We start from the raw sequence: 8,928 nt of genomic DNA, 5'->3' as shown, positions 1-8,928 counted from the left end.
TTCAATAAGTAAGAAAGGTGATGATCAAAAACAAGTTCATTGAGGAATACCTGGAATACTGAATGATGAAATACATTTATTGCAAAGATATAGAAAATAAAAACTCAGTCAGGTCACTTTTGACCCATGTTGTGCATCAAAGGGTTACGTAAAGATCCTTTTGTTTGGTACTGCTACCTACTTGTCTAACTCCCTTTATCTGCACCACACCTGCGTCCGCTTACTATACCAAAATGTTACACAAATCCGCTATTGTTTACAGAACTGTGATGCTAACCTGCAGTCTGTCTCTCTCTGATCACTTGTTCTTCTTGTGTAGCTCTGTACTGTTCCTTCCAGGGACATCCATATTCAGATCTTATAGCACACACTGATCTGTTCATTAAAATGCAGTCTGAATGAATTTGTGATGCAGGAAAAGGTGTGATATTCTATGCTTACCAATGGCTGTTTAATGGTCTGAGGTTTATTAGTAATGATGTACAAAATGACAAATGCTTTGGTAGGGGATAGGTTGAGGTTGGCGAGTGGGTGTATAACTACAATTTGCAACCCGAATGTCATCGGTTCGAATTGGCTTTGGGACAATTTTGACAAATGGTTTTGTTTTGTAACTCTTGTTGCTAATGTGTGCTAATACCTTCCCCTGACAACTTACTCTTACCCTAACCACTTCCTAACCATTCAAAGTTAATACCCAACCCTAAACCTAGTGTTTTAAAAAATAAAACTTCTTCTAGACATCTTCTATTTGGACAAAATAGGGCATTGCCTTAGACATAGTATGGACTCTTAGCAATGATTACGAGTTGGAGATCTCTCACTGACTGGTTTTGTGAGCAGTACACAGTGAGCGATGCACAGAAAGCTGCTCCAATAGTCCCAAAGAAAAGGTGATTGTTTTTTGTTAAATAGTCTGGTTATTTGGCACAAATGAATACAAGTAATTCCTCAATCCTGTTCCAACTGTTCATTTCATTCCCTGAAGAAATGCCAATGTTTGACAGCAAGTAAAACATAACACAATTCTGAAGCAAAAATGACATGTAATGAAATATAAGTGTACATATATGCAAGAAGGTATATACACCAGTCATTTGGTAATGCTACATAAATGTAAGTGAACCCAAAAAACCCTTCTTCTTTCAGTGGCAATGTGCCTTTACGCAAATGAGTGATTCTTTTCTTATGCTCCACCATGCCATAAACCACATTCAAAACAAATATTGATGTTGTCTCCTGGGTCAAAACAAATATTGATGTTGTCTCCTGGGTTATAACAAGCAATCAACTTATGCACAAAAGTGTTCCAAATGTCTGTAATCGGGGAGAATGTGTCCATCTCCCTGCACACAGATCTTGTGCTCTTGTCATGAATCAGATACACAAAAGCTACTGTAGCCTACCTACACACACACGGAGAACAATAAAGCCTAACACTGAGGGCAAAACTATGTTGTGCCTTGAGTAAAACAAATGTAATAAGCCTGGGTTTCGACATACGGATGTGATAAAGGGTATGTGTCTGTTCTTCACAGGCTTCTTCCAGATTATTGTTCTATGTGTGATTTTAAAATGTAATAATGAAATTCAGGCGGGATACTTTAAGTCGAACAGTGCCACTGTCTGCCAGGTGACGGACAGCTGATTCACACGTGTGCAAAACATCATCACATGTCTCAGGGACAAGACGTAAAAGAACCGAGGACACCGAGAACACTCCACCATGGTTAAACAGTGGAACGCCACAGGGCATGAGAGTTCACTTGTTGGTCATCCCACCCACCGCCCTAATCTCCTCCTGCTCAGTCACTCTGTATTTACCTACTTAGAGGGGATTTGACAGTTATGGGCTCTCTGCTTATGTTATTTTGTATTTTATGTTGTTTAAATTTAAGGCAGGGAGCTATACAGAGCGGACCCATTCAATTATGCCAAACTTAAATGTATTACCATTTTCATTAAACATGATTAATCCAACTTAAGTGTCCTGACTGAAATGCTAAAAGCAGAAATTTAGTAAAAGTCAGGGAAGGAGGGGGACAGTTATTTTATTAAAAAGTGTCACACACGCGGACCTCTGTTTAGGGTGATTAGTGTTAAATAAAAAATCTACATAACCACAAAATGGTATTCATATCCCTGTGTACGACATGGACAACAGAATTTGCAATTTCACCCCTAATCACATCAGCATTTTCTCTTGCCGGTCTTTCGGATGCCCACATGGAGCTACTGTCATAATGCAGATACAAAGAAAGCATATTCACACATTAATTTAATTTCCTCCCGAGACAGGAAGAAAGGGAAAATATGAAGGCTGGTGACGAGAAAGAGCCAAGTCAGCCCGCAGTGATTGTAGTCACGCTTTGCATAAGGCACACCTCTGCTGCCTCACTAATTTCACTGTTGAATGACCTGCCTAACCCGATTTCCTGTCCAACACCCCTTGGTGCAGCCCTACACTGAAACAAATATCAGGGGGCAATTATACAATCAGCTCACCTTTAGTTTGTCTGAGAGTAAAGCTTTAGGTAGGCAAACCTGACTCTGGTCTACAACAGGGATGCCCAAAAGGCCATTTCTACTGACAAATACCATGAGAAGCATACTGGTGAAACAATTACAAAAACAAAACATGTCGAGTGTATGCATTTTTTTGTATAACTACAAAAAAATCCATGCTCAGGATGTAGCAAGATGCTTTTATGTGATTTCCTTTCTCTGCAACATCAAATAACCATGTGCCACATATTTGACAACCACACATTACAAAATCATGATTATTTAATTCTAATTACCATTACTCATTGTCAAATGCTGTACTACCATATTAACTGACGTCAGGTCTATAGAAAACCGTAGCTGTGCCTTTGTTTAGTAACTCTTATCCGTCCATGCCCCCTTCATTGTTTATGGATGAGCACTGGGATCTATATGTTATTCTCTTTCTTCATGGCAACTGGCTCTCTAATTGCTATAGAGTGGTAGAACACTGGTCTCAAGCCAGTTCTACGTTTTGCCTCTCAAAGGAGCAAATAAGAACAGGTAATGATATCTGATCCTAGACCTGATCTCTGGGGCAACCCCTCCCTGAACCGTAGCTGGGAGTCTAGCCATGGTTGAACTTGTATCAAGTTCTCTTACTGGGTATGGGAGTGTGTGTGTGTGTGTGTGTGTGTGTGTGTGTGTGTGTGTGTGTGTGTGTGTGTGTGTGTGTGTGTGTGTATTTGTGTGTGTATGTGTATGTGTATGTGTATGTGTACGTGCACACATGTGAGTGTGAGACTAGTAGTGCAGACAGGCCACCAAGCTGTGGTGTTCAGCTGATAAGACTGGCAGCAGCTGGCACAGAGACGCATCCTCCTCTCCCTGCCAGTGGGTCTGTATCCAGGCAGCACATCCTGACAACATGTTACCTAGAGGACAGCCAGAGGCCCATTAATATTCAGAGATGCAAAATGTCAGCAATGTTTCATCGAGACCACCAGTCAGTTAGCAGGCATGCAAGTGTGCATATGTGTTTTAATTGGGTTTTACATACAGTAAGTGTGGATGGGATGTGTGCATTGGAGTGTATGTGTGTCAGTGTGCATATGTATGAGAGTAAGTCAGAGAGTGTTGCTCTGACAACATTTACAGAATGATAAGTATGAAAGTTTGAGCTATATCAAAGGAGCTGTTGCAGGCAGCCATATAGTTACCTTAAAGTGAACTTTCAGTTTACCAGTGTAGCAGCAAAGTAAACCCCAAAAAGACAACCACTGCTTCATAGTGTCAGATTAACTAAAGAATTAGACAGAAAACTCTGTGCTGCCCCATTTTTCTTGTTATTGAATTATGTTCCAAGAGTCCAGCACTAGTAGTTGAACTAACATTTGGGTTTGAGCTTTGCCTTTTTTGAACTGCCCTACTTATGACCATACACTATGTCTAATGACCTGACCACTCGTAAAACTCCTATAGTCTAAAATCTCTCCCTTGCTTTGTTGTAGTGCAGCACTGGTTTGCCCCATGTGTACAAAGAAGCAGACAAAAGCCCTGGCCATAAATTACTCTGTGACAAGGGATCAGTAAATAAATCACCTTGGGGTGGCCTGCACACAGAGAGCATAATTCATTGTGTTCTCCAGAGGTTCAAACATTTAAGTAAGAACCTATAGTGCAGTGGAGAATAAATGCCATCTCCCAAAAACTCTCCCGGTGATCTGTTGCATAAAAATAATTGAATTGTTAAAAGACAAAACATGAATTGCAAAGTATATTACTGTACCAAGGATGATTGAAGTGAACCATGTACTGTTTTGTGTATTTCTTGTTTACCTTCAATCTCAATCAGTCCATATGCAAAATGTCCATTGACGATTGCAAAGCTAGACAAACATTGAACAACAGTATTTAGTTAAATGTTGCTTCCTTAGATAATGAGTCATTATATTTAGATAGCCGAGATAGCAAAATGGATTTGGCACGGACCTGGGTCAGCCCACCTCTGATGTTCAGCTGAACCCGTGAAACGGATCCTAAATGCACAACGGCCAGATCCATCGGCGTTTATGATTACAGATTATCATAAAGGCAGTAAGATTGCTATACTATTGTCTTACATATAGGCCTAGGAAAAGTAAAACAGAAGAACTATTTGAATTCCTATAGGCGAAACCAAACCGCTTTAAGTTGTAGGCCTACAGGTCAAAAGCACTCTGAATTTACCAATGAAACAAAAAAACAAGCAGAAATAAGATATTCAGGGTCAATTGGAGATATTATTTTGACCCATGGCAGTGTATCTAAACACGACAGCGGCAAATGTTGGCTTTCTTGATTCTTGTGAAACCATTGTCTGAATGTTTAGCCTGAATGTTCACTATAATATGAAACAGATTTGGTTAGCTGTGATGCCCACCAGATCAAAGTGATTATAGAGTCACGATATAAAATTTATAAGCGATCACAATTTGCTATTTATCTACGAAACAAAATATCCTCATAACATAATCACTTTTGCATGTTTCAAAACTGTTTCTTGATTATTACCAACTCTTTGATGTGCTTGTTTCCAGAAGCACTAACTGTAATATGTTAGAAATTATTTTTATAAAAACAGTTTATTATTGCTATAAGAAAAATACATTACTGCAGTGTGCTAAATGTACTAATGTGATGGCCTGTTGATAAATGAGAGATGGATCAAGCATTAGTCCCATGGTACGTTCGATTAATACATGGAGAGGTTGAGCCAGGTCATCAAGAAAGATGTTGCAACACACACTTACACAAAGAGCTATAGTGGAAAAGTACCAGGCTAGGGAGGACATACCAGAGTAGGTATCTTATCTCTAACAGGGTGCTGACTCCGCAGATGGGACGAATCGTGTGACCAGCCCGTGAACAACAAGGGATGAGCCAAGTCTAAACCACGGTTCCTCCCCAACCAAATAGCCAATCACAATCACTTTGTTTACTGTAAATGCTTTGTTTGACTGTTTGAATGCATCCATTTTTGGAGGGTTGGTTACAGATTAACAGCTTGCTGACTGTGATTTTCTTCGCCAAAAGTGGTCCTTGTACAAGCCTAGAATTCTGACATATAAATAAATAGCTAAAAGTAAGAAGTAGTTTGTCTTCTCCTTCAAATAAACGAACACGTTTTCACAAATACAAGAATAGCTAATAGCCTACTCTCAGAGTGAAATTATACATTTCTAATGTTTTCTTACCTCACTGTGTGGTTCCCGTTAGCTCAATGAGACAAGTATCTTTATCCAGCAGATAGTTCGCTTCTGCCTCTGTCTTCACAATGTCCCTGCGGGGAAGTTCTTGTCTGCCACTTCAGTTCTGTGGTAACTGGTTTCGGGGCACAATTCACATTTTCTGTTCCAACAACAGTTAGGTTCACGTCATAATTCTTATCATTTTGACACTTTCAGCTAATGTCAGCGATGCTGATCTGGCCCAAATCTGTAATGTGCATGTATAATGGTTGTCCGGGTACAGCCCAGCTCCAGCCTGTGATCTCAATCCGTTCTGGAGTAGGCAGGCTGGCTCAAACCATTTGTTCGGCGCAAGCCCGTGATGTGGCCCCCTAGAGGCTGGCAGGCTTGTTCAAAACGGATGTGCCTTAAAGCCGGATTTGCCAGCCCCAAAACAGGTCCGGCCCAAAGGCTGTTGCTGTCTGGGAGGACAATTTATATAGGCCAATTATCTCTTTGTCTGTAGAAAAACAACAAACTACAGTACGTGAGAGACACTGACATCCTCCGTTTTCTTTCATCAACAGTGTGTAAAGGAGTGAAATATGCCCCATAAACACACACACACGCACACTGAATGAATACCAGGAAAAAAGAAATCTCCCATCTCTGCTGGCTCAGTGTGCCCAGGTTCGGCCTTGGATGATAAATGGTACTACATGGCTAAAGCATCATTGGGTACAGAAAGCATCAGCGATAAAGCAACCAAGCTGGGGAGCAGACAAGCCACCGTCAACCCTGTCCTTGTATTACAGGTGAACACACTAGCGCTATCTTGCAGGCACATTGCTATTCAGACAGAGCCTCAAAGTTATAGTACCAAGAGCTCAGGGAAACACCAGGAATAATTTTTCATTCGGACACCCGGAGCATGGTATGTGTACAGTACACAAGGCTTTGAAGCATTCTTTGTGTGGACTAGAGGTGACAAAAGTGTAAAATCGGGGACTCTGTATGAAAGATTGGTGGGTTGTTATATATTATTATATTGCAGAATATTCAAGCGAAACACATATTCGTACCAAAATAGAGATGCATAATTTAGACAGCTACAGATACTCTCGTGGTACTGAAGGAGGGTATGGTTGCAAATCAGGTTTGAATTCAAACAGCATAAATCAGGGTCAAAATAATACATTTCAAGGGGGCAAAATTGATTTAGTTTTCATTGAAGACCAGGTATGGATACAGTGCCTTCTAAAGTATTCAGACCCTTTCACTTTTTCCACATTTTGTTGTGTTATAAACTCAATTTAAAATGGATTAAATGAAAATAATTTGCCATCAATCCACACACAATACCCCAGAATGACAAAGAAAAAACAGGTTTTTAGAAATTTCAGTAAATGTATTGAAATTGAAATACAGAAATACCTCATGTACATAAGTATTCAGACCCTTTGCTATGACACTCTTAAAATGAGCTAAAATGCAAAAATGTCATCAACAAATCACTCAATAAGTTGAATTGAGTCCATCTTAATGCAAGGATAATAGTTCTTGTAATTTCGGAATTAGTATCTTTGATTTAGGGTAGGGTCTCTGATTTGCATAGGAATCAATTACACACTGGATCAGGTTGTCATTACAAACTGTGCAAATGGAACAAAACTGAAATAACGTAAGCTAAGATGCTAAGAGCAATGTTTGTTGCATCTCAGTAACCTGACTGAATAGGTTGAGAGTAATAGAATTCATCAGACAGCTGGGAAATTCTGTTTGCATGATACCCATGCTGCAAGTGAACATTTTGAACACATATGTTGAGAAATGGATGTTGAGAAGTACATTTACTGTATACATTTCAATACGATGATTTACCCATGTGGAACACTCCCTGTGAGGCACACACATATAACTCATTATAAGTTAAGATGAGCAAGCCTTATAATGTCATCATAATATATCATATGTTATGTCTGTCTTAAATGCTTTGTTTTATTTTCAGCTGTCTCCGGCTGATAATAGGTCAGAATTATAATGAGATGATATAGGACATTACAATGCAGTCATACATGCTGATACAATGTCTTTTTACTGTATGCCAGAATAGATAGCCAGCCTGGTATCCAGATCTGTGTGTGCCTTAGCTAACTGTTAGGCTGAAGAATACAACTTGTTGAAGAAAAATACCAAAGTCAAACTCGTCCTGCTCCAGACAGCATTATCAGATTCAAGGTTCTGTGGCCTTATATGTGTAGCTACAGCCATCACAATATCAGCAAAACCTGAAGCATTATTGTGTCAGAATAGGCCAACTTCTTTGCTTGCAGTGATACAAGCCTATAATTGTGATTTTCTGATTGATTTTCAGACAAACATTGTTGCTCCTGGAGAGGTTAAATTCTTTGATATCGATCCAGCACTACTTGGATTTTTATAGTAGTGTATCTCTTTTGTTTTGCTTTCTTCTCTTATATATTAGAATGCACAATAGTTGTTATGTTATTGCACAGAAATGGTTGTTCTCTAAGTGTCAGACAAACATCCATAGGCCTGTAAAGCAACAACAAATACATCAGAGTTGCTGTCAGATGCTTGACAGAGTGTCTGGAGCTGCTCTTTAAGCACTGATTGTAAAGCATCTGCAAGAGGTCATTATGAATGTCTTTTATCTCTCCCTCCATTGATTATGGCCCAAGTGTTGACATATGTCACATCCCATGTCAATAAACAAAATAATTGTTCGTCATCCATCACTCCATAGAGGTTAAGATATGCACATTTGAATGAGATCCATCAAGGTTGGGGTTCGCTTTAGATATTATATTTGTGTGGCCCGCCTCAGAGTAGTGGGGATGGTCCTGATATTTAATACTATACATAAGTGGTAAAGGACAAAGGCCTGGAATGACAAGTTGGACATCAACATCATAGCTGACGATTCTGAAAGTTCAATCTTGAAAATGTCCCTTGGCTGTATGAAGGGCCCGAGGTGGCATGGATTTGGCATTGTTGTTCAGTATTAAAGAAGTTAATGTAAAGTTTGAATAAAAAATGCACTATATTAAGAATATAGAAACAGATACATGTATTTACTCTTTCTGTAGATTCAATATTTGAATTGTGGTGACTCAGATCAACAGGTCCCGATAATGATATATAACTGAATATACAACAAAACATTTCACAAAAGTTGGCTTTTCAAATTAGCCTTTGTAACCAGGTAGCTCAA

This window comes from Argentina silus (genome assembly GCF_951799395.1).
Source record: "Argentina silus genome assembly, chromosome: 13".
Lineage (NCBI taxonomy): Eukaryota > Metazoa > Chordata > Actinopteri > Argentiniformes > Argentinidae > Argentina > Argentina silus.
Note: the sequence above shows the minus strand (reverse complement) of the source record.